The 22,260-nt window shown below is 46.3% G+C and overlaps 32 non-coding genes and 14 pseudogenes across 32 annotated transcripts; all 46 read right to left on the reverse strand.

Moving 5' to 3' along the window:
• Positions 1-234: 234 nt before the first annotated feature.
• Positions 235-353, reverse strand: LOC148793177 (5S ribosomal RNA). The gene has a single exon (XR_016074464.1). It is a non-coding gene; the product is annotated as a 5S ribosomal RNA (ribosomal RNA).
• Positions 354-707: 354 nt separating this feature from the next.
• LOC148793178 (5S ribosomal RNA) lies at positions 708-826 on the reverse strand. Its single transcript, XR_016071588.1, has one exon. It is a non-coding gene; the product is annotated as a 5S ribosomal RNA (ribosomal RNA).
• Positions 827-1,524: 698 nt separating this feature from the next.
• Positions 1,525-1,643, reverse strand: LOC148793179 (5S ribosomal RNA). The gene has a single exon (XR_016071589.1). It is a non-coding gene; the product is annotated as a 5S ribosomal RNA (ribosomal RNA).
• A 354-nt stretch (positions 1,644-1,997) lies between these two features.
• Positions 1,998-2,116, reverse strand: LOC148793180 (5S ribosomal RNA; annotated as a pseudogene).
• Positions 2,117-2,471: 355 nt separating this feature from the next.
• On the reverse strand, positions 2,472-2,590 carry LOC148793181 (5S ribosomal RNA). Its single transcript, XR_016075058.1, has one exon. It is a non-coding gene; the product is annotated as a 5S ribosomal RNA (ribosomal RNA).
• Positions 2,591-2,944: 354 nt separating this feature from the next.
• On the reverse strand, positions 2,945-3,063 carry LOC148793182 (5S ribosomal RNA). Its single transcript, XR_016070263.1, has one exon. It is a non-coding gene; the product is annotated as a 5S ribosomal RNA (ribosomal RNA).
• A 355-nt stretch (positions 3,064-3,418) lies between these two features.
• On the reverse strand, positions 3,419-3,537 carry LOC148793183 (5S ribosomal RNA). The gene has a single exon (XR_016070836.1). It is a non-coding gene; the product is annotated as a 5S ribosomal RNA (ribosomal RNA).
• A 354-nt stretch (positions 3,538-3,891) lies between these two features.
• LOC148793184 (5S ribosomal RNA) lies at positions 3,892-4,010 on the reverse strand (annotated as a pseudogene).
• A 355-nt stretch (positions 4,011-4,365) lies between these two features.
• Positions 4,366-4,484, reverse strand: LOC148793185 (5S ribosomal RNA). The gene has a single exon (XR_016070554.1). It is a non-coding gene; the product is annotated as a 5S ribosomal RNA (ribosomal RNA).
• A 354-nt stretch (positions 4,485-4,838) lies between these two features.
• LOC148793186 (5S ribosomal RNA) lies at positions 4,839-4,957 on the reverse strand. The gene has a single exon (XR_016070021.1). It is a non-coding gene; the product is annotated as a 5S ribosomal RNA (ribosomal RNA).
• Positions 4,958-5,312: 355 nt separating this feature from the next.
• On the reverse strand, positions 5,313-5,431 carry LOC148793187 (5S ribosomal RNA). Its single transcript, XR_016070160.1, has one exon. It is a non-coding gene; the product is annotated as a 5S ribosomal RNA (ribosomal RNA).
• A 355-nt stretch (positions 5,432-5,786) lies between these two features.
• On the reverse strand, positions 5,787-5,905 carry LOC148793188 (5S ribosomal RNA). The gene has a single exon (XR_016070161.1). It is a non-coding gene; the product is annotated as a 5S ribosomal RNA (ribosomal RNA).
• A 354-nt stretch (positions 5,906-6,259) lies between these two features.
• On the reverse strand, positions 6,260-6,378 carry LOC148793189 (5S ribosomal RNA). The gene has a single exon (XR_016070838.1). It is a non-coding gene; the product is annotated as a 5S ribosomal RNA (ribosomal RNA).
• Positions 6,379-6,732: 354 nt separating this feature from the next.
• On the reverse strand, positions 6,733-6,851 carry LOC148793190 (5S ribosomal RNA; annotated as a pseudogene).
• Positions 6,852-7,206: 355 nt separating this feature from the next.
• On the reverse strand, positions 7,207-7,325 carry LOC148793191 (5S ribosomal RNA). Its single transcript, XR_016070555.1, has one exon. It is a non-coding gene; the product is annotated as a 5S ribosomal RNA (ribosomal RNA).
• Positions 7,326-7,679: 354 nt separating this feature from the next.
• LOC148793192 (5S ribosomal RNA) lies at positions 7,680-7,798 on the reverse strand. Its single transcript, XR_016073323.1, has one exon. It is a non-coding gene; the product is annotated as a 5S ribosomal RNA (ribosomal RNA).
• A 355-nt stretch (positions 7,799-8,153) lies between these two features.
• On the reverse strand, positions 8,154-8,272 carry LOC148793193 (5S ribosomal RNA). Its single transcript, XR_016070162.1, has one exon. It is a non-coding gene; the product is annotated as a 5S ribosomal RNA (ribosomal RNA).
• Positions 8,273-8,626: 354 nt separating this feature from the next.
• On the reverse strand, positions 8,627-8,745 carry LOC148793194 (5S ribosomal RNA). The gene has a single exon (XR_016073356.1). It is a non-coding gene; the product is annotated as a 5S ribosomal RNA (ribosomal RNA).
• A 354-nt stretch (positions 8,746-9,099) lies between these two features.
• Positions 9,100-9,218, reverse strand: LOC148793195 (5S ribosomal RNA; annotated as a pseudogene).
• Positions 9,219-9,573: 355 nt separating this feature from the next.
• LOC148793196 (5S ribosomal RNA) lies at positions 9,574-9,692 on the reverse strand (annotated as a pseudogene).
• Positions 9,693-10,046: 354 nt separating this feature from the next.
• LOC148793197 (5S ribosomal RNA) lies at positions 10,047-10,165 on the reverse strand. Its single transcript, XR_016073124.1, has one exon. It is a non-coding gene; the product is annotated as a 5S ribosomal RNA (ribosomal RNA).
• A 355-nt stretch (positions 10,166-10,520) lies between these two features.
• On the reverse strand, positions 10,521-10,639 carry LOC148793198 (5S ribosomal RNA; annotated as a pseudogene).
• A 354-nt stretch (positions 10,640-10,993) lies between these two features.
• LOC148793199 (5S ribosomal RNA) lies at positions 10,994-11,112 on the reverse strand. The gene has a single exon (XR_016074849.1). It is a non-coding gene; the product is annotated as a 5S ribosomal RNA (ribosomal RNA).
• Positions 11,113-11,466: 354 nt separating this feature from the next.
• Positions 11,467-11,585, reverse strand: LOC148793200 (5S ribosomal RNA). The gene has a single exon (XR_016070724.1). It is a non-coding gene; the product is annotated as a 5S ribosomal RNA (ribosomal RNA).
• A 354-nt stretch (positions 11,586-11,939) lies between these two features.
• On the reverse strand, positions 11,940-12,058 carry LOC148793201 (5S ribosomal RNA). The gene has a single exon (XR_016073639.1). It is a non-coding gene; the product is annotated as a 5S ribosomal RNA (ribosomal RNA).
• Positions 12,059-12,412: 354 nt separating this feature from the next.
• On the reverse strand, positions 12,413-12,531 carry LOC148793202 (5S ribosomal RNA; annotated as a pseudogene).
• Positions 12,532-12,885: 354 nt separating this feature from the next.
• Positions 12,886-13,004, reverse strand: LOC148793203 (5S ribosomal RNA). Its single transcript, XR_016071590.1, has one exon. It is a non-coding gene; the product is annotated as a 5S ribosomal RNA (ribosomal RNA).
• A 354-nt stretch (positions 13,005-13,358) lies between these two features.
• On the reverse strand, positions 13,359-13,477 carry LOC148793204 (5S ribosomal RNA). The gene has a single exon (XR_016073614.1). It is a non-coding gene; the product is annotated as a 5S ribosomal RNA (ribosomal RNA).
• A 354-nt stretch (positions 13,478-13,831) lies between these two features.
• On the reverse strand, positions 13,832-13,950 carry LOC148793205 (5S ribosomal RNA; annotated as a pseudogene).
• A 355-nt stretch (positions 13,951-14,305) lies between these two features.
• LOC148793206 (5S ribosomal RNA) lies at positions 14,306-14,424 on the reverse strand (annotated as a pseudogene).
• Positions 14,425-14,778: 354 nt separating this feature from the next.
• LOC148793207 (5S ribosomal RNA) lies at positions 14,779-14,897 on the reverse strand. Its single transcript, XR_016073125.1, has one exon. It is a non-coding gene; the product is annotated as a 5S ribosomal RNA (ribosomal RNA).
• Positions 14,898-15,252: 355 nt separating this feature from the next.
• Positions 15,253-15,371, reverse strand: LOC148793208 (5S ribosomal RNA; annotated as a pseudogene).
• A 354-nt stretch (positions 15,372-15,725) lies between these two features.
• On the reverse strand, positions 15,726-15,844 carry LOC148793209 (5S ribosomal RNA). Its single transcript, XR_016074850.1, has one exon. It is a non-coding gene; the product is annotated as a 5S ribosomal RNA (ribosomal RNA).
• Positions 15,845-16,198: 354 nt separating this feature from the next.
• On the reverse strand, positions 16,199-16,317 carry LOC148793210 (5S ribosomal RNA). The gene has a single exon (XR_016070725.1). It is a non-coding gene; the product is annotated as a 5S ribosomal RNA (ribosomal RNA).
• Positions 16,318-16,671: 354 nt separating this feature from the next.
• On the reverse strand, positions 16,672-16,790 carry LOC148793211 (5S ribosomal RNA). The gene has a single exon (XR_016073641.1). It is a non-coding gene; the product is annotated as a 5S ribosomal RNA (ribosomal RNA).
• Positions 16,791-17,144: 354 nt separating this feature from the next.
• LOC148793212 (5S ribosomal RNA) lies at positions 17,145-17,263 on the reverse strand (annotated as a pseudogene).
• Positions 17,264-17,617: 354 nt separating this feature from the next.
• On the reverse strand, positions 17,618-17,736 carry LOC148793213 (5S ribosomal RNA). Its single transcript, XR_016071591.1, has one exon. It is a non-coding gene; the product is annotated as a 5S ribosomal RNA (ribosomal RNA).
• A 354-nt stretch (positions 17,737-18,090) lies between these two features.
• On the reverse strand, positions 18,091-18,209 carry LOC148793214 (5S ribosomal RNA). Its single transcript, XR_016073615.1, has one exon. It is a non-coding gene; the product is annotated as a 5S ribosomal RNA (ribosomal RNA).
• Positions 18,210-18,563: 354 nt separating this feature from the next.
• Positions 18,564-18,682, reverse strand: LOC148793215 (5S ribosomal RNA; annotated as a pseudogene).
• Positions 18,683-19,037: 355 nt separating this feature from the next.
• LOC148793216 (5S ribosomal RNA) lies at positions 19,038-19,156 on the reverse strand (annotated as a pseudogene).
• Positions 19,157-19,510: 354 nt separating this feature from the next.
• Positions 19,511-19,629, reverse strand: LOC148793217 (5S ribosomal RNA). The gene has a single exon (XR_016073126.1). It is a non-coding gene; the product is annotated as a 5S ribosomal RNA (ribosomal RNA).
• Positions 19,630-19,984: 355 nt separating this feature from the next.
• Positions 19,985-20,103, reverse strand: LOC148793218 (5S ribosomal RNA; annotated as a pseudogene).
• A 354-nt stretch (positions 20,104-20,457) lies between these two features.
• Positions 20,458-20,576, reverse strand: LOC148793219 (5S ribosomal RNA). Its single transcript, XR_016074851.1, has one exon. It is a non-coding gene; the product is annotated as a 5S ribosomal RNA (ribosomal RNA).
• A 354-nt stretch (positions 20,577-20,930) lies between these two features.
• LOC148793220 (5S ribosomal RNA) lies at positions 20,931-21,049 on the reverse strand. The gene has a single exon (XR_016072843.1). It is a non-coding gene; the product is annotated as a 5S ribosomal RNA (ribosomal RNA).
• A 354-nt stretch (positions 21,050-21,403) lies between these two features.
• On the reverse strand, positions 21,404-21,522 carry LOC148793221 (5S ribosomal RNA). Its single transcript, XR_016071592.1, has one exon. It is a non-coding gene; the product is annotated as a 5S ribosomal RNA (ribosomal RNA).
• A 354-nt stretch (positions 21,523-21,876) lies between these two features.
• On the reverse strand, positions 21,877-21,995 carry LOC148793222 (5S ribosomal RNA). The gene has a single exon (XR_016073616.1). It is a non-coding gene; the product is annotated as a 5S ribosomal RNA (ribosomal RNA).
• Between the last annotated feature and the right edge of the window lie 265 nt (positions 21,996-22,260).

The raw sequence follows: 22,260 nt of genomic DNA on the forward strand, positions 1-22,260 counted from the left end.
GTGAGCAGAGTGTTTGCTTTTCAGATCTGCCGCACCCCCGGATAGATGCAATACTATCGCGGTGCCCACAATGCACGACGAATGCCAAAAGCCCGGTTTTTGCACGGTACCCATTCAGTAATGACGATCGTGCCGCAAATGGTCCAAGTATCCGGCGCGTTGTTTGCGTTTGTCTCGCCGAAACGACAAATGGAATTTGCAAATACGATATCGAAATAAAATATTAATAAAATTGGGGTGCAACATGAGGACTTCCCAGGTGGTCACCCATCCTACTACTACTCTCGCCCAAGCACACTTAACTTCGGAGTTCGGATGGGATCCGGTGCATTAGTGCTGGTATGATCGCACCCATTTAATTCATGCTCGCTTAGATCTTTATGCACTATCTTGCTCCCCTCCATTAATTGTTTTAGAATTGAAAAAAATGTGTATGCAGCCTTCCTCCCTTGGTAACCGTGCACAAGCTCCTACGTGAGTGGAGTGTTTGCTTTTCAGATCTGCCGCACCTCCGGATAGATGCAATACTATCGCGGGGCCCACAATGCATGACGAATGTCGAAAGTCCTGTTCATGCATCGTTGCCATTCAGTTAGGACGATCGTGCCGCAAATGGTCCGAGTATCCGACGCGTTGTTTCCACTTGTATCGCCGAAACAACAAATGGAATTTGAAAATACAAATCAAAATAAAATATTAATAAAATTGGGGTGCAACACGAGGACTTCCCAGGAGGTCACCCATTCTAGTACTACTCTCGCCCAAGCACACTTAACTTCGGAGTTCTGATGGGATCCGGTGCATTAGTGCTGGTATGATCGCACCCGTTTAATTCATGCTCGCTTAGATCTTTATACACTATCTTGCTCCCCTCCATTAATTGTTTTAGATTTGAAAAAACTGTGTATGCAGCCTTCCTCCCTTGGTAACCGTGCACAAGCTCCTACATGAGCGGATTGTTTGCTTTTCAGATCTGCCGCACCACCGGATAAATGCAATACTATCGCGGGGCCTACAATGCACGACGAATGCCGAAAGCCCGGTTCCTGCATCGTTGCCATTCAGTAATGACGATCGTGCCGCAAATGGTCCGAGTATCCGACGCATTGTTTCCAGTTGTCTCCCAGAAACAACAAATGGAATTTGCAAATACAAATCAAAATAAAATATTAATAAAATTGGGGTGCAACACAAGGACTTCCCAGTAGGTCACCCCTCCATTAATTGTTTTAGAATTGAAAAAAATGTGTATGCAGCCTTCCTCCCTTGGTAACCGTGCACAAGCTCCAACGTGAGTGGAGTGTTTGCTTTTCAGATCTGCCGCACCTCCGGATAGATGCAATACTATCGCGGGGCCCACAATGCATGACGAATGTCGAAAGTCCTGTTCATGCATCGTTGCCATTCAGTTAGGACGATCGTGCCGCAAATGGTCCGAGTATCCGACGCGTTGTTTCCACTTGTATCGCCGAAACAACAAATGGAATTTGAAAATACAAATCAAAATAAAATATTAATAAAATTGGGGTGCAACACGAGGACTTCCCAGGAGGTCACCCATTCTAGTACTACTCTCGCCCAAGCACACTTAACTTCGGAGTTCTGATGGGATCCGGTGCATTAGTGCTGGTATGATCGCACCCGTTTAATTCATGCTCGCTTAGATCTTTATACACTATCTTGCTCCCCTCCATTAATTGTTTTAGATTTGAAAAAACTGTGTATGCAGCCTTCCTCCCTTGGTAACCGTGCACAAGCTCCTACATGAGCGGATTGTTTGCTTTTCAGATCTGCCGCACCACCGGATAAATGCAATACTATCGCGGGGCCTACAATGCACGACGAATGCCGAAAGCCCGGTTCCTGCATCGTTGCCATTCAGTAATGACGATCGTGCCGCAAATGGTCCGAGTATCCGACGCATTGTTTCCAGTTGTCTCCCAGAAACAACAAATGGAATTTGCAAATACAAATCAAAATAAAATATTAATAAAATTGGGGTGCAACACAAGGACTTCCCAGTAGGTCACCCATCCTAGTACTACTCTCGCCCAAGCACGCTTAACTTTGGAGTTCTGATGGGATCCGGTGCAATAGTGCTGGTATGATCGAACCCATTTAATTCATGCTCGCTTAGATCTTTATGCACTATCTTGCTCCCCTCCATAAATTGTTTTAGATTTGAAAAAACTGTGTATGCAGCCTTCCTCCCTTGGTAACCGTGCATAAGCTCCTACGTGAGCAGAGTGTTTGCTTTTCAGATCTGCCACACCCCCGGATAGATGCAATACTATCGCGGGGCCCACAATGCACGACGAATGCCAAAAGCCCGGTTTTTGCACGGTTCCCATTCAGTAATGACAATCGTGCCGCAAATGGTCCGAGTATCCGGCGCGTTGTTTGCGTTTGTCTCGCCGAAACGACAAATGGAATTTGCAAATACGATATCGAAATAAAATATTAATAAAATTGGGGTGCAACACGAGGACTTCCCAGGATGTCACCGATCCTAGTACTACTCTCGCCCAAGCACACTTAACTTCGGAGTTCTGATGGGATCCGGTGCATTAGTGCTGGTATGATCGCACCCGTTTAAATCATGCTCGCTTAGATCTTTATGCACTATCTTGCTCCCCTCCATTAGTTGTTTTACATTTGAAAAAACTGTGTATGCAGCCTTCCTCCCTTGGTAACCGTGCACAAGCTCCTACGTGAGCGGATTGTTTGTTTTTCAGATCTGCCGCACCACCGGATAAATGCAATACTATCGCGGGGCCCACAATGCACGACGAATGCCGAAAGCCCAGTTCCTGTATCGTTGCCAAATAGTAATGACGATCGTGCCGCAAATGGTCCGAGTATCCGACGCATTGTTTCCAGTTGTCTCCCAGAAACAACAAATGGAATTTGCAAATACAAATCAAAATAAAATATTAATAAAATTGGGGTGCAACACGAGGACCTCCCAGGAGGTCACCCATCCTAGTACTACTCTCGCCCAAGCACGCTTAACTTCGGAGTTCTGATGGGATCCGGTGCATTAGTGCTGGTATGATCGCACCCGTTTAATTCATGCTCGCTTAGATCTTTATGCACTAACTTGCTCCCCTCCATTAATTGTTTTAGATTTGAAAAAACTGTGTATGCAGCCTTCCTCCCTTGGTAACCGTGCACAAGCTCTTACGTGAGCGGATTGTTTTGCTTTTCAGATCTGCCGCACCACCGGATAAATGCAATACTATCCCGGGGCCCACAATGCACGATGAATACCGAAAGCCCGGTTCCTGCATTGTTGCCATATAGTAATGACGATCGTGCCGCAAATGGTCCGAGTATCCGACGCGTTGTTTCCAGTTGTATCGCCGAAACAACAAATGGAATTTGCAAATACAAATCAAAATAAAATATTAATAAAATTGGGGTGCAACACGAGGACTTCCCAGGAGGTCACCCATCCTAGTACTACTCTCGCCCAAGCACACTTAACTTCGGAGTTCTGATGGGATCCGGTGCATTAGTGCTGGTATGATCGCACCCGTTTAATTCATGCTCGCTTAGATCTTTATGCACTATCTTGCTCCCCTCCATTAATTGTTTTAGATTTGAAAAAACTGTGTATGCAGCCTTCCTCCCTTGGTAACCGTGCACAAGCTCCTACGTGAGCGGATTGTTTGCTTTTCAGATCTGCCGCACCACCGGATAAATGCAATACTATCGCGGGGCCCACAATGCACGACGAATGCCGAAAGCCCGGTTCCTGCATCGTTGCCATTCAGAAATGACGATCGTGCCGCAAATGGTCCGAGTATCCGACGCATTGTTTCCAGTTGTCTCCCAGAAACAACAAATGGAATATGCAAATACAAATTAAAATACAATATTAATAAAATTGGGGTGCAACACGAGGACTTCCCCGGAGGTCACCGAACCTAGTACTACTCTCGCCCAAGCACGCTTAACATCGGAGTTCTGATGGGATCCGGTGCATTAGTGCTGCTATGATCGCACCCGTTTAATTCAGGCTCGCTTAGATCTTTATGCACTATCTTGCTCCCCTCCACTAATTGTTTTAGACATGAAAAAACTGTGTATGCAGCCTTCCTCCCTTGGTAACCGTGCACAAGCTCCTACGTGAGCAGAGTGTTTGCTTTTCAGATCTGCCGCACCCCCGGATAGATGCAATACTATCGCGGGGCCCACAATGCACGACGAATGCCAAAAGCCCGGTTTTTGCACAGTTCCCATTCAGTAATGACGATCGTGCCGCAAATGGTCCGAGTATCCGGCGCGTTGTTTGCGTTTGTCTCGCCGAAACGACAAATGGAATTTGCAAATACGATATCGAAATAAAATATTAACAAAATTGGGGTGAAACACGTGGACTTCCAAGGAGGTCACCCATCCTAGTACTACTCTCGCCCAAGCACACTTAACTTCGGAATTCTGATGGGATCCGGTGCATTAGTGCTGGTATGATCGCACCCGTTTAATTCATGCTCTCTTAGATCTTTATGAACTATCTTGCTCCCCTCCATTATTTGTTTTAGATTTGAAAAAAATGTGTACGCAGCCTTCCTCCGTTGGTAACCGTGCACAAGCTCCTACGTGAGCGGAGTGTTTGCTTTTCAGATCTGCCGCACCTCCGGATAGATGCAATACTATCGCGGGGCCCACAATGCATGACGAATGCCGAAAGCCCGGTTCTTGCATCGTTGCCATTCAGTAATGACGATCGTGCTGCAAATGGTTCGAGTATCCGACGCGTTGTTTCCAGTTGTATCGCCGATACAACAAATGGAATTTGCAAATACAAATCAAAATAAAATATTAATAAAATTGGGGTGCGACACGAGGACTTCCCAGGAGCTCACCCATTATAGTACTACTCTCGCCCAAGCATACTTAACTTCGGAGTTCTGATGGGATCCGGTGCATTAGTGCTGGTATGATCGCACCCGTTTAATTCATGCTCGCCTAGATCTTTATGCACTATCTTGCTCCCCTCCATTAATTGTTTTAGATTTGAAAAAACTGTGTATACAGCCTTCCTCCCTTGGTAACCGTGCACAAGCTCCTACGTGAGCAGAGTGTTTGCTTTTCAGATCTGCCGCACCCCCGGATAGATGCAATATTATCGCGGGGCGCACAATGCACGACGAATGCCAAAAGCCCGGTTTTTGCACGGTTCCCATTCAGTAATGACGATCGTGCCGCAAATGGTCCGAGTATCCGGCGCGTTGTTTGCGTTTGTCTCGCCGAAACAACAAATGGAATTTGCAAATACGATATCGAAATAAAATATTAATAAAATTGGGGTGCAACACGAGGACTTCCCAGGATGTCACCCATCCTAGTACTACTCTCGCCCAACCACACTTAACTTCGGAGTTCTGATGGGATCCGGTGCATTAGTGCTGGTATGATCGCACCCGTTTAATTCATGCTCGCTTAGATCTTTATGTACTATCTTGCTCCCCTCCATTATTTGTTTTAGATTTGAAAAAAATGTGTATGCAGCCTTCCTCCCTTGGTAACCGTGCACAAGCTCCTACGTGAGCGGAGTGTTTGCTTTTCAGATCTGATGCACCTCCGGATAGATGCAATACTATCGCGGGGTCCACAATGCATGACGAATGCCGAAAGCCCGGTTCTTGCATCGTTGCCATTCAGTAATGACGATCGTGCCGCAAATGGTCCGAGTATCCGGCGCGTTGTTTGCGTTTGTCTCGCCGAAACAACAAATGGAATTTGCAAATACGATATCGAAATAAAATATTAATAAAATTGGGGTGCAACACGAGGACTTCCCAGGATGTCACCCATCCTAGTACTACTCTCGCCCAACCACACTTAACTTCGGAGTTCTGATGGGATCCGGTGCATTAGTGCTGGTATGATCGCACCCCTTTAATTCTTGCTCGCTTAGATCTCTATGCACTATCTTGCTCCCCTCCATTAATTGTTTTAGATTTGAAAAAACTGTGTATGCAGCCTTCCTCCCTTGGTAACCGTGCACAAGCTCCTACGTGAGCGGATTGTTTGCTTTTCAGATCTGCCGCACCACCGGATAAATGCAATACTATCCCGGGGCCCACAATGCACGATGAATACCGAAAGCCCGGTTCCTGCATTGTTGCCATATAGTAATGACGATCGTGCCGCAAATGGTCCGAGTATCCGACGCGTTGTTTCCAGTTGTATCGCCGAAACAACAAATGGAATTTGCAAATACAAATCAAAATAAAATATTAATAAAATTGGGGTGCAACACGAGGACTTCCCAGGAGGTCACCCATCCTAGTACTACTCTCGCCCAAGCACACTTAACTTCGGAGTTCTGATGGGATCCGGTGCATTAGTGCTGGTATGATCGCACCCGTTTAATTCATGCTCGCTTAGATCTTTATGCACTATCTTGCTCCCCTCCATTAATTGTTTTAGATTTGAAAAAACTGTGTATGCAGCCTTCCTCCCTTGGTAACCGTGCACAAGCTCCTACGTGAGCGGATTGTTTGCTTTTCAGATCTGCCGCACCACCGGATAAATGCAATACTATCGCGGGGCCCACAATGCACGACGAATGCCGAAAGCCCGGTTCCTGCATCGTTGCCATTCAGAAATGACGATCGTGCCGCAAATGGTCCGAGTATCCGACGCATTGTTTCCAGTTGTCTCCCAGAAACAACAAATGGAATATGCAAATACAAATTAAAATACAATATTAATAAAATTGGGGTGCAACACGAGGACTTCCCCGGAGGTCACCGAACCTAGTACTACTCTCGCCCAAGCACGCTTAACATCGGAGTTCTGATGGGATCCGGTGCATTAGTGCTGCTATGATCGCACCCGTTTAATTCAGGCTCGCTTAGATCTTTATGCACTATCTTGCTCCCCTCCACTAATTGTTTTAGACATGAAAAAACTGTGTATGCAGCCTTCCTCCCTTGGTAACCGTGCACAAGCTCCTACGTGAGCAGAGTGTTTGCTTTTCAGATCTGCCGCACCCCCGGATAGATGCAATACTATCGCGGGGCCCACAATGCACGACGAATGCCAAAAGCCCGGTTTTTGCACAGTTCCCATTCAGTAATGACGATCGTGCCGCAAATGGTCCGAGTATCCGGCGCGTTGTTTGCGTTTGTCTCGCCGAAACGACAAATGGAATTTGCAAATACGATATCGAAATAAAATATTAACAAAATTGGGGTGAAACACGTGGACTTCCAAGGAGGTCACCCATCCTAGTACTACTCTCGCCCAAGCACACTTAACTTCGGAATTCTGATGGGATCCGGTGCATTAGTGCTGGTATGATCGCACCCGTTTAATTCATGCTCTCTTAGATCTTTATGAACTATCTTGCTCCCCTCCATTATTTGTTTTAGATTTGAAAAAAATGTGTACGCAGCCTTCCTCCGTTGGTAACCGTGCACAAGCTCCTACGTGAGCGGAGTGTTTGCTTTTCAGATCTGCCGCACCTCCGGATAGATGCAATACTATCGCGGGGCCCACAATGCATGACGAATGCCGAAAGCCCGGTTCTTGCATCGTTGCCATTCAGTAATGACGATCGTGCTGCAAATGGTTCGAGTATCCGACGCGTTGTTTCCAGTTGTATCGCCGATACAACAAATGGAATTTGCAAATACAAATCAAAATAAAATATTAATAAAATTGGGGTGCGACACGAGGACTTCCCAGGAGGTCACCCATTATAGTACTACTCTCGCCCAAGCATACTTAACTTCGGAGTTCTGATGGGATCCGGTGCATTAGTGCTGGTATGATCGCACCCGTTTAATTCATGCTCGCCTAGATCTTTATGCACTATCTTGCTCCCCTCCATTAATTGTTTTAGATTTGAAAAAACTGTGTATACAGCCTTCCTCCCTTGGTAACCGTGCACAAGCTCCTACGTGAGCAGAGTGTTTGCTTTTCAGATCTGCCGCACCCCCGGATAGATGCAATATTATCGCGGGGCGCACAATGCACGACGAATGCCAAAAGCCCGGTTTTTGCACGGTTCCCATTCAGTAATGACGATCGTGCCGCAAATGGTCCGAGTATCCGGCGCGTTGTTTGCGTTTGTCTCGCCGAAACAACAAATGGAATTTGCAAATACGATATCGAAATAAAATATTAATAAAATTGGGGTGCAACACGAGGACTTCCCAGGATGTCACCCATCCTAGTACTACTCTCGCCCAACCACACTTAACTTCGGAGTTCTGATGGGATCCGGTGCATTAGTGCTGGTATGATCGCACCCGTTTAATTCATGCTCGCTTAGATCTTTATGTACTATCTTGCTCCCCTCCATTATTTGTTTTAGATTTGAAAAAAATGTGTATGCAGCCTTCCTCCCTTGGTAACCGTGCACAAGCTCCTACGTGAGCGGAGTGTTTGCTTTTCAGATCTGATGCACCTCCGGATAGATGCAATACTATCGCGGGGTCCACAATGCATGACGAATGCCGAAAGCCCGGTTCTTGCATCGTTGCCATTCAGTAATGACGATCGTGCCGCAAATGGTCCGAGTATCCGACGCGTTGTTTCCAGTTGTATCGCCGAAACAACAAATGGAATTTGCAAATACAAATCAAAATAAAATATTAATAAAATTGGGGTGCAACACGAGGACTTCCCAGGAGGTCCCCCATTGTAGTACTACTCTCGCCCAAGCATTCTTAACTTCGGAGTTCTGATGGGATCCGGTGCATTAGTGCTGGTATGATCGCACCCGTTTAATTCTTGCTCGCTTAGATCTTTATGCACTATCTTGCTCCCCTCCATTAATTGTTTTAGATTTGAAAAAACTGTGTATGCAGCCTTCCTCCCTTGGTAACCGTGCACAAGCTCCTACGTGAGCGGATTGTTTGCTTTTCAGATCTGCCGCACCCCCGGATAAATGCAATACTATCGCGGGGCCCACAATGCACGACGAATGCCGAAAGCCCGGTTCCTGCATCGTTGCCATTCAGTAATGACGATCGTGCCGCAAATGGTCCGAGTATCCGACGCATTGTTTCCAGTTGTCTCCCAGAAACAACAAATGGAATATGCAAATACAAATTAAAATAAAATATAAATAAAATTGGGGTGCAACACGAGGACTTCCCCGGAGGTCACCGAACCTAGTACTACTCTCGCCAAAGCACGCTTAACATCGGAGTTCTGATGGGATCCGGTGCATTAGTGCTGCTATGATCGCACCCGTTTAATTCAGGCTCGCTTAGATCTTTATGCACTATCTTGCTCCCCTCCATTAATTGTTTTAGACATGAAAAAACTGTGTATGCAGCCTTCCTCCCTTGGTAACCGTGCACAAGCTCCTACGTGAGCAGAGTGTTTGCTTTTCAGATCTGCCGCACCCCCGGATAGATGCAATACTATCGCGGGGCCCACAATGCACGACGAATGCCAAAAGCCCGGTTTTTGCACGGTTCCCATTCAGTAATGACGATCGTGCCGCAAATGGTCCGAGTATCCGGCGCGTTGTTTGCGTTTGTCTCGCCGAAACGACAAATGGAATTTGCAAATACGATATCGAAATAAAATATTAACAAAATTGGGGTGAAACACGTGGATTTCCAAGGAGGTCACCCATCCTAGTACTACTCTCGCCCAAGCACACTTAACTTCGGAATTCTGATGGGATCCGGTGCATTAGTGCTGGTATTATCGCACCCGTTTAATTCATGCTCGCTTAGATCTTTATGAACTATCTTGCTCCCCTCCATTATTTGTTTTAGATTTGAAAAAAATGTGTACGCAGCCTTCCTCCGTTGGTAACCGTGCACAAGCTCCTACGTGAGCGGAGTGTTTGCTTTTCAGATCTGCCGCACCTCCGGATAGATGCAATACTATCGCGGGGTCCACAATGCATGACGAATGCCGAAAGCCCGGTTCTTGCATCGTTGCCATTCAGTAATGACGATCGTGCCGCAAATGGTCCGAGTATCCGACGCGTTGTTTCCAGTTGTATCGCCGATACAACAAATGGAATTTGCAAATACAAATCAAAATAAAATATTAATAAAATTGGGGTGCGACACGAGGACTTCCCAGGAGGTCACCCATTCTAGTACTACTCTCGCCCAAGCATACTTAACTTCGGAGTTCTGATGGGATCCGGTGCATTAGTGCTGGTATGATCGCACCCGTTTAATTCATGCTCGCCTAGATCTTTATGCACTATCTTGCTCCCCTCCATTAATTGTTTTAGATTTGAAAAAACTGTGTATGCAGCCTTCCTCCCTTGGTAACCGTGCACAAGCTCCTACGTGAGCAGAGTGTTTGCTTTTCAGATCTGCCGCACCCCCGGATAGATGCAATACTATCGCGGGGCCCACAATGCACGACGAATGCCAAAAGCCCGGTTTTTGCACGGTTCCCATTCAGTAATGACGATCGTGCCGCAAATGGTCCGAGTATCCGGCGCGTTGTTTGCGTTTGTCTCGCCGAAACGACAAATGGAATTTGCAAATACGATATCGAAATAAAATATTAACAAAATTGGGGTGCAACACGAGGACTTCCCAGGATGTCACCCATCCTAGTACTACTCTCGCCCAACCACACTTAACTTCGGAGTTCTGATGGGATCCGGTGCATTAGTGCTGCTATGATCGCACCCGTTTAATTCATGCTCGCTTAGATCTTTATGTACTATCTTGCTCCCCTCCATTATTTGTTTTAGATTTGAAAAAAATGTGTATGCAGCCTTCCTCCCTTGGTAACCGTGCACAAGCTCCTACGTGAGCGGAGTGTTTGCTTTTCAGATCTGACGCACCTCCGGATAGATGCAATACTATCGCGGGGTCCACAATGCATGACGAATGCCGAAAGCCCGGTTCTTGCACCGTTGCCATTTAGTAATGACGATCGTGCCGCAAATGGTCCGAGTATCCGACGCGTTGTTTCCAGTTGTATCGCCGAAACAACAAATGGAATTTGCAAATACAAATCAAAATAAAATATTAATAAAATTGGGGTGCAACACGAGGACTTCCCAGGAGGTCACCCATTGTAGTACAACTCTCGCCCAAGCATTCTTAACTTCGGAGTTCTGATGGGATCCGGTGCATTAGTGCTGGTATGATCGCACCCGTTTAATTCTTGCTCGCTTAGATCTTTATGCACTATCTTGCTCCCCTCCATTAATTGTTTTAGATTTGAAAAAACTGTGTATGCAGCCTTCCTCCCTTGGTAACCGTGCACAAGCTCCTACGTGAGCGGATTGTTTGCTTTTCAGATCTGCCGCACCACCGGATAAATGCAATACTATCGCGGGGCCCACAATGCACGACGAATGCCGAAAGCCCGGTTCCTGCATTGTTGCCATATAGTAATGACGATCGTGCCGCAAATGGTCCGAGTATCCGACGCGTCGTTTCCAGTTGTATCGCCGAAACAACAAATGGAATTTGCAAATACAAATCAAAATAAAATATTAATAAAATTGGGGTGCAACACGAGGACTTCCCAGGAGGTCACCCATCCTAATAATACTCTCGCCCAAGCACACTGAACTTCGGAGTTCTGATGGGATCCGGTGCATTAGTGCTGGTATGATCGCACCCGTTTAATTCATGCTCGCTTAGATCTTTATGCACTATCTTGCTCCCCTCCATTAATTGCTTTAGATTTGAAAAAACGGTGTATGCAGCCTTCCTCCGTTGGTAACCGTGCACAAGCTCCTACGTGAGCGGAGTGTTTGTTTTTCAGATCTGCCGCACCTCCGGATAGATGCAATACTATCTCGGGGCCCACAATGCATGACGAATGCCGAAAGCCCGATTCTTGCATCGTTGCCATTCAGTAATGACGATCGTGCCGCAAATGGTCTGAGTATCCGACGCGTTGTTTCCAGTTGTATCGCCGAAACAACAAATGGAATTTGCAAATACAAATCAAAATAAAATATTAATAAAATTAGGGTGCAACACCAGGACTTCCCAGGAGGTCACCCATCCTTGTACTACTCTCGCCCAAGCACGCTTAACTTCGGAGTTCTGATGGGATCCGGTGCATTAGTGCTGGTATGATCGCACCCGATTAATTCATGCTCGCTTAGATCTTTATGCACTAACTTGCTCCCCTCCATTAATTGTTTTAGATTTGAAAAAACTGTGTATGCAGCCTTCCTCCCTTGGTAACCGTGCACAACTTCTTACGTGAGCGGATTGTTTGTTTTTCAGATCTACCGCACCACCGGATAAATGCAATACTATCACGGGGCCCACAATGCACGACGAATTCCGAAAGCCCGGTTCCTGCATTGTTGCCATATAGTAATGACGATCGTGCCGCAAATGGTCCGAGTATCCGACGCGTTGTTTCCAGTTGTATCGCCGAAACAACAAATGGAATTTGCAAATACAAATCAAAATAAAATATTAATAAAATTGGGGTGGAACACGAGGACTTCCCAGGAGGTCACCCATCCTAGTACTACTCTCGCCCAAGCACACTTAACTTCGGAGTTCTGATGGGATCCGGTGCAGTAGTGCTGGTACGATCGCATCCGTTTAATTCATGCTCGCTTAGATCTTTATGCACTGTCTTGCTCCCCTCCATTAATTGTTTTAGATTTGAAAAAAATGTGTATGCAGCCTTCCTCCCTTGGTAACCGTGCACAAGCTCCTACGTGAGCGGAGTGTTTGCTTTTCAGATCTGCCGCACCTCCGGATAGATGCAATACTATCGCGGGGCCCACAATGCATGACGAATGCCGAAAGTCCGGTTCTTGCATCGTTGCCATTCAGTAATGACGATCGTGCCGCAAATGGTCCGAGTATCCGACGCGTTGTTTCCAGTTGTATCGCCGAAAGAACAAATGGAATTTGCAAATACAAATCAAAATAAAATATTAATAAAATTGGGGTGCAACACGAGGACTTCCCAGGAGGTCACCCATTCTAGTACTACTCTCGCCCAAGCACACTTAACTTCGGAGTTCTGATGGGATCCGGTGCATTAGTGCTGGTATGATCGCACCCGTTTAATTATTGCTCGCTTAGATCTTAATTCACTATCTTGCTCCCCTCCATTAATTGTTTTAGATTTAAAAAAACTGTGTATGCAACCTTCCTCCCTTGGTAACCGTGCACAAGCTCCTACGTGAGCGGATTGTTTGCTTTTCAGATCTGCCGCACCACCGAATAAATGCAATACTATCGCGGGGCCCACAATGCACGGCGAATGCCGAAAGCCCGGTTCCTGCATCGTTGCCATTCAGTAATGACGATCGTGCCGCAAATGGTCCGAGTATCCGACGCGTTGTTTCCAGTTGTATCGCCGAAACAACAAATGGAATTTGCAAATACAAATCAAAATAAAATATCAATAAAATTGGGGTGCAACACGAGGACTTCCCAGGAGGTCACCCATTCTAGTACTACTCTCGCCCAAGCACACTTAACTTCGGAGTTCTGATGGGATCCGGTGCATTAGTCCTGGTATGATCGCACCCGTTTAATTCATGCTCGCTTAGATCTTTATGCACTATCTTGCTCCCCTCCATTAATTGTTTTAGATTTGAAAAAACTGTGTATGCAGCCTTCCTCCCTTGGTAACCGTGCACAAGCTCCTACGTGAGCGGATTGTTTGCATTTCAGATCTGCCGCACCACCGGATAAATGCAATACTATAGCGGGGCCCACAATGCACGACGAATGCCGAAAGCCCGGTTCCTGCATCGTTGCCATATAGTAATGACGATCGTGCCGCAAATGGTCCGAGTATCCGACGCATTGTTTCCAGTTGTCTCCCAGAAACAACAAATGGAATTTGCAAATACAAATCAAAATAAAATATTAATAAAATTAGGGTGCAACACGAGGACTTCCCCGGAGGTCACCGAACCTAGTACTACTCTCGCCAAAGCACGCTTAACATCGGAGTTCTGATGGGATCCGGTGCATTAGTGCTGCTATGATCGCACCCGTTTAATTCAGGCTCGCTTAGATCTTTATGCACTATCTTGCTCCCCTCCATTAATTGTTTTAGACATGAAAAAACTGTGTATGCAGCCTTCCTCCCTTGGTAACCGTGCACAAGCTCCTACGTGAGCAGAGTGTTTGCTTTTCAGATCTGCCGCACCCCCGGATAGATGCAATACTATCGCGGGGCCCACAATGCACGACGAATGCCAAAAGCCCGGTTTTTGCACGGTTCCCATTCAGTAATGACGATCGTGCCGCAAATGGTCCGAGTATCCGGCGCGTTGTTTGCGTTTGTCTCGCCGAAACGACAAATGGAATTTGCAAATACGATATCGAAATAAAATATTAACAAAATTGGGGTGAAACACGTGGATTTCCAAGGAGGTCACCCATCCTAGTACTACTCTCGCCCAAGCACACTTAACTTCGGAATTCTGATGGGATCCGGTGCATTAGTGCTGGTATTATCGCACCCGTTTAATTCATGCTCGCTTAGATCTTTATGAACTATCTTGCTCCCCTCCATTATTTGTTTTAGATTTGAAAAAAATGTGTACGCAGCCTTCCTCCGTTGGTAACCGTGCACAAGCTCCTACGTGAGCGGAGTGTTTGCTTTTCAGATCTGCCGCACCTCCGGATAGATGCAATACTATCGCGGGGTCCACAATGCATGACGAATGCCGAAAGCCCGGTTCTTGCATCGTTGCCATTCAGTAATGACGATCGTGCCGCAAATGGTCCGAGTATCCGACGCGTTGTTTCCAGTTGTATCGCCGATACAACAAATGGAATTTGCAAATACAAATCAAAATAAAATATTAATAAAATTGGGGTGCGACACGAGGACTTCCCAGGAGGTCACCCATTCTAGTACTACTCTCGCCCAAGCATACTTAACTTCGGAGTTCTGATGGGATCCGGTGCATTAGTGCTGGTATGATCGCACCCGTTTAATTCATGCTCGCCTAGATCTTTATGCACTATCTTGCTCCCCTCCATTAATTGTTTTAGATTTGAAAAAACTGTGTATGCAGCCTTCCTCCCTTGGTAACCGTGCACAAGCTCCTACGTGAGCAGAGTGTTTGCTTTTCAGATCTGCCGCACCCCCGGATAGATGCAATACTATCGCGGGGCCCACAATGCACGACGAATGCCAAAAGCCCGGTTTTTGCACGGTTCCCATTCAGTAATGACGATCGTGCCGCAAATGGTCCGAGTATCCGGCGCGTTGTTTGCGTTTGTCTCGCCGAAACGACAAATGGAATTTGCAAATACGATATCGAAATAAAATATTAACAAAATTGGGGTGCAACACGAGGACTTCCCAGGATGTCACCCATCCTAGTACTACTCTCGCCCAACCACACTTAACTTCGGAGTTCTGATGGGATCCGGTGCATTAGTGCTGCTATGATCGCACCCGTTTAATTCATGCTCGCTTAGATCTTTATGTACTATCTTGCTCCCCTCCATTATTTGTTTTAGATTTGAAAAAAATGTGTATGCAGCCTTCCTCCCTTGGTAACCGTGCACAAGCTCCTACGTGAGCGGAGTGTTTGCTTTTCAGATCTGACGCACCTCCGGATAGATGCAATACTATCGCGGGGTCCACAATGCATGACGAATGCCGAAAGCCCGGTTCTTGCACCGTTGCCATTTAGTAATGACGATCGTGCCGCAAATGGTCCGAGTATCCGACGCGTTGTTTCCAGTTGTATCGCCGAAACAACAAATGGAATTTGCAAATACAAATCAAAATAAAATATTAATAAAATTGGGGTGCAACACGAGGACTTCCCAGGAGGTCACCCATTGTAGTACAACTCTCGCCCAAGCATTCTTAACTTCGGAGTTCTGATGGGATCCGGTGCATTAGTGCTGGTATGATCGCACCCGTTTAATTCTTGCTCGCTTAGATCTTTATGCACTATCTTGCTCCCCTCCATTAATTGTTTTAGATTTGAAAAAACTGTGTATGCAGCCTTCCTCCCTTGGTAACCGTGCACAAGCTCCTACGTGAGCGGATTGTTTGCTTTTCAGATCTGCCGCACCACCGGATAAATGCAATACTATCGCGGGGCCCACAATGCACGACGAATGCCGAAAGCCCGGTTCCTGCATTGTTGCCATATAGTAATGACGATCGTGCCGCAAATGGTCCGAGTATCCGACGCGTCGTTTCCAGTTGTATCGCCGAAACAACAAATGGAATTTGCAAATACAAATCAAAATAAAATATTAATAAAATTGGGGTGCAACACGAGGACTTCCCAGGAGGTCACCCATCCTAATAATACTCTCGCCCAAGCACACTGAACTTCGGAGTTCTGATGGGATCCGGTGCATTAGTGCTGGTATGATCGCACCCGTTTAATTCATGCTCGCTTAGATCTTTATGCACTATCTTGCTCCCCTCCATTAATTGCTTTAGATTTGAAAAAACGGTGTATGCAGCCTTCCTCCGTTGGTAACCGTGCACAAGCTCCTACGTGAGCGGAGTGTTTGTTTTTCAGATCTGCCGCACCTCCGGATAGATGCAATACTATCTCGGGGCCCACAATGCATGACGAATGCCGAAAGCCCGATTCTTGCATCGTTGCCATTCAGTAATGACGATCGTGCCGCAAATGGTCTGAGTATCCGACGCGTTGTTTCCAGTTGTATCGCCGAAACAACAAATGGAATTTGCAAATACAAATCAAAATAAAATATTAATAAAATTAGGGTGCAACACCAGGACTTCCCAGGAGGTCACCCATCCTTGTACTACTCTCGCCCAAGCACGCTTAACTTCGGAGTTCTGATGGGATCCGGTGCATTAGTGCTGGTATGATCGCACCCGATTAATTCATGCTCGCTTAGATCTTTATGCACTAACTTGCTCCCCTCCATTAATTGTTTTAGATTTGAAAAAAATGTGTATGCAGCCTTCCTCCCTTGGTAACCGTGCACAACTTCTTACGTGAGCGGATTGTTTGTTTTTCAGATCTGCCGCACCACCGGATAAATGCAATACTATCACGGGGCCCACAATGCACGACGAATTCCGAAAGCCCGGTTCCTGCATTGTTGCCATATAGTAATGACGATCGTGCCGCAAATGGTCCGAGTATCCGACGCGTTGTTTCCAGTTGTATCGCCGAAACAACAAATGGAATTTGCAAATACAAATCAAAATAAAATATTAATAAAATTGGGGTGGAACACGAGGACTTCCCAGGAGGTCACCCATCCTAGTACTACTCTCGCCCAAGCACACTTAACTTCGGAGTTCTGATGGGATCCGGTGCAGTAGTGCTGGTACGATCGCATCCGTTTAATTCATGCTCGCTTAGATCTTTATGCACTGTCTTGCTCCCCTCCATTAATTGTTTTAGATTTGAAAAAAATGTGTATGCAGCCTTCCTCCCTTGGTAACCGTGCACAAGCTCCTACGTGAGCGGAGTGTTTGCTTTTCAGATCTGCCGCACCTCCGGATAGATGCAATACTATCGCGGGGCCCACAATGCATGACGAATGCCGAAAGTCCGGTTCTTGCATCGTTGCCATTCAGTAATGACGATCGTGCCGCAAATGGTCCGAGTATCCGACGCGTTGTTTCCAGTTGTATCGCCGAAAGAACAAATGGAATTTGCAAATACAAATCAAAATAAAATATTAATAAAATTGGGGTGCAACACGAGGACTTCCCAGGAGGTCACCCATTCTAGTACTACTCTCGCCCAAGCACACTTAACTTCGGAGTTCTGATGGGATCCGGTGCATTAGTGCTGGTATGATCGCACCCGTTTAATTATTGCTCGCTTAGATCTTAATTCACTATCTTGCTCCCCTCCATTAATTGTTTTAGATTTAAAAAAACTGTGTATGCAACCTTCCTCCCTTGGTAACCGTGCACAAGCTCCTACGTGAGCGGATTGTTTGCTTTTCAGATCTGCCGCACCACCGAATAAATGCAATACTATCGCGGGGCCCACAATGCACGGCGAATGCCGAAAGCCCGGTTCCTGCATCGTTGCCATTCAGTAATGACGATCGTGCCGCAAATGGTCCGAGTATCCGACGCGTTGTTTCCAGTTGTATCGCCGAAACAACAAATGGAATTTGCAAATACAAATCAAAATAAAATATCAATAAAATTGGGGTGCAACACGAGGACTTCCCAGGAGGTCACCCATTCTAGTACTACTCTCGCCCAAGCACACTTAACTTCGGAGTTCTGATGGGATCCGGTGCATTAGTCCTGGTATGATCGCACCCGTTTAATTCATGCTCGCTTAGATCTTTATGCACTATCTTGCTCCCCTCCATTAATTGTTTTAGATTTGAAAAAACTGTGTATGCAGCCTTCCTCCCTTGGTAACCGTGCACAAGCTCCTACGTGAGCGGATTGTTTGCATTTCAGATCTGCCGCACCACCGGATAAATGCAATACTATAGCGGGGCCCACAATGCACGACGAATGCCGAAAGCCCGGTTCCTGCATCGTTGCCATATAGTAATGACGATCGTGCCGCAAATGGTCCGAGTATCCGACGCATTGTTTCCAGTTGTCTCCCAGAAACAACAAATGGAATTTGCAAATACAAATCAAAATAAAATATTAATAAAATTAGGGTGCAACACGAGGACTTCCCCGGAGGTCACCGAACCTAGTACTACTCTCGCCAAAGCACGCTTAACATCGGAGTTCTGATGGGATCCGGTGCATTAGTGCTGCTATGATCGCACCCGTTTAATTCAGGCTCGCTTAGATCTTTATGCACTATCTTGCTCCCCTCCATTAATTGTTTTAGACATGAAAAAACTGTGTATGCAGCCTTCCTCCCTTGGTAACCGTGCACAAGCTCCTACGTGAGCAGAGTGTTTGCTTTTCAGATCTGCCGCACCCCCGGATAGATGCAATACTATCGCGGGGCCCACAATGCACGACGAATGCCAAAAGCCCGGTTTTTGCACGGTTCCCATTCAGTAATGACGATCGTGCCGCAAATGGTTCGAGTATCCGGCGCGTTGTTTGCGTTTATCTCGCCGAAACGACAAATGGAATTTGCAAATACGATATCGAAATAAAATATTAACAAAATTGGGGTGAAACACGTGGATTTCCAAGGAGGTCACCCATCCTAGTACTACTCTCGCCCAAGCACACTTAACTTCGGAATTCTGATGGGATCCGGTGCATTAGTGCAGGTATTATCGCACCCGTTTAATTCATGCTCGCTTAGATCTTTATGAACTATCTTGCTCCCCTCCATTATTTGTTTTAGATTTGAAAAAAATGTGTACGCAGCCTTCCTCCGTTGGTAACCGTGCACAAGCTCCTACGTGAGCGGAGTGTTTGCTTTTCAGATCTGCCGCACCTCCGGATAGATGCAATACTATCGCGGGGTCCACAATGCATGACGAATGCCGAAAGCCCGGTTCTTGCATCGTTGCCATTCAGTAATGACGATCGTGCCGCAAATGGTCCGAGTATCCGACGCGTTGTTTCCAGTTGTATCGCCGATACAACAAATGGAATTTGCAAATACAAATCAAAATAAAATATTAATAAAATTGGGGTGCGACACGAGGACTTCCCAGGAGGTCACCCATTCTAGTACTACTCTCGCCCAAGCATACTTAACTTCGGAGTTCTGATGGGATCCGGTGCATTAGTGCTGGTATGATCGCACCCGTTTAATTCATGCTCGCCTAGATCTTTATGCACTATCTTGCTCCCCTCCATTAATTGTTTTAGATTTGAAAAAACTGTGTATGCAGCCTTCCTCCCTTGGTAACCGTGCACAAGCTCCTACGTGAGCAGAGTGTTTGCTTTTCAGATCTGCCGCACCCCCGGATAGATGCAATACTATCGCGGGGCCCACAATGCACGACGAATGCCAAAAGCCCGGTTTTTGCACGGTTCCCATTCAGTAATGACGATCGTGCCGCAAATGGTCCGAGTATCCGGCGCGTTGTTTGCGTTTGTCTCGCCGAAACGACAAATGGAATTTGCAAATACGATATCGAAATAAAATATTAACAAAATTGGGGTGCAACACGAGGACTTCCCAGGATGTCACCCATCCTAGTACTACTCTCGCCCAACCACACTTAACTTCGGAGTTCTGATGGGATCCGGTGCATTAGTGCTGCTATGATCGCACCCGTTTAATTCATGCTCGCTTAGATCTTTATGTACTATCTTGCTCCCCTCCATTATTTGTTTTAGATTTGAAAAAAATGTGTATGCAGCCTTCCTCCCTTGGTAACCGTGCACAAGCTCCTACGTGAGCGGAGTGTTTGCTTTTCAGATCTGACGCACCTCCGGATAGATGCAATACTATCGCGGGGTCCACAATGCATGACGAATGCCGAAAGCCCAGTTCTTGCACCGTTGCCATTTAGTAATGACGATCGTGCCGCAAATGGTCCGAGTATCCGACGCGTTGTTTCCAGTTGTATCGCCGAAACAACAAATGGAATTTGCAAATACAAATCAAAATAAAATATTAATAAAATTGGGGTGCAACACGAGGACTTCCCAGGAGGTCACCCATTGTAGTACAACTCTCGCCCAAGCATTCTTAACTTCGGAGTTCTGATGGGATCCGGTGCATTAGTGCTGGTATGATCGCACCCGTTTAATTCTTGCTCGCTTAGATCTTTATGCACTATCTTGCTCCCCTCCATTAATTGTTTTAGATTTGAAAAAACTGTGTATGCAGCCTTCCTCCCTTGGTAACCGTGCACAAGCTCCTACGTGAGCGGATTGTTTGCTTTTCAGATCTGCCGCACCACCGGATAAATGCAATACTATCACGGGGCCCACAATGCACGACGAATTCCGAAAGCCCGGTTCCTGCATTGTTGCCATATAGTAATGACGATCGTGCCGCAAATGGTCCGAGTATCCGACGCGTTGTTTCCAGTTGTATCGCCGAAACAACAAATGGAATTTGCAAATACAAATCAAAATAAAATATTAATAAAATTGGGGTGCAACACGAGGACTTCCCAGGAGGTCACCCATCCTAGTACTACTCTCGCCCAAGCACACTTAACTTCGGAGTTCTGATGGGATCCGGTGCATTAGTGCTGGTACGATCGCACCCGTTTAATTCATGCTCGCTTAGATCTTTATGCACTGTCTTGCTCCCCTCCATTAATTGTTTTAGATTTGAAAAAAATGTGTATGCAGCCTTCCTCCCTTGGTAACCGTGCACAAGCTCCTACGTGAGCGGAGTGTTTGCTTTTCAGATCTGCCGCACCTCCGGATAGATGCAATACTATCGCGGGGCCCACAATGCATGACGAATGCCGAAAGTCCGGTTCTTGCATCGTTGCCATTCAGTAATGACGATCGTGCCGCAAATGGTCCGAGTATCCGACGCGTTGTTTCCAGTTGTATCGCCGAAAGAACAAATGGAATTTGCAAATACAAATCAAAATAAAATATTAATAAAATTGGGGTGCAACACGAGGACTTCCCAGGAGGTCACCCATTCTAGTACTACTCTCGCCCAAGCACACTTAACTTCGGAGTTCTGATGGGATCCGGTGCATTAGTGCTGGTATGATCGCACCCGTTTAATTATTGCTCGCTTAGATCTTAATTCACTATCTTGCTCCCCTCCATTAATTGTTTTAGATTTAAAAAAACTGTGTATGCAACCTTCCTCCCTTGGTAACCGTGCACAAGCTCCTACGTGAGCGGATTGTTTGCTTTTCAGATCTGCCGCACCACCGAATAAATGCAATACTATCGCGGGGCCCACAATGCACGGCGAATGCCGAAAGCCCGGTTCCTGCATCGTTGCCATTCAGTAATGACGATCGTGCCGCAAATGGTCCGAGTATCCGACGCGTTGTTTCCAGTTGTATCGCCGAAACAACAAATGGAATTTGCAAATACAAATCAAAATAAAATATCAATAAAATTGGGGTGCAACACGAGGACTTCCCAGGAGGTCACCCATTCTAGTACTACTCTCGCCCAAGCACACTTAACTTCGGAGTTCTGATGGGATCCGGTGCATTAGTCCTGGTATGATCGCACCCGTTTAATTCATGCTCGCTTAGATCTTTATGCACTATCTTGCTCCCCTCCATTAATTGTTTTAGATTTGAAAAAACTGTGTATGCAGCCTTCCTCCCTTGGTAACCGTGCACAAGCTCCTACGTGAGCGGATTGTTTGCATTTCAGATCTGCCGCACCACCGGATAAATGCAATACTATAGCGGGGCCCACAATGCACGACGAATGCCGAAAGCCCGGTTCCTGCATCGTTGCCATATAGTAATGACGATCGTGCCGCAAATGGTC

This window comes from Nelumbo nucifera, chromosome 4 (assembly GCF_055504915.1).
Source record: "Nelumbo nucifera cultivar China Antique chromosome 4, China Antique-T2T, whole genome shotgun sequence".
NCBI lineage: Eukaryota > Viridiplantae > Streptophyta > Magnoliopsida > Proteales > Nelumbonaceae > Nelumbo > Nelumbo nucifera.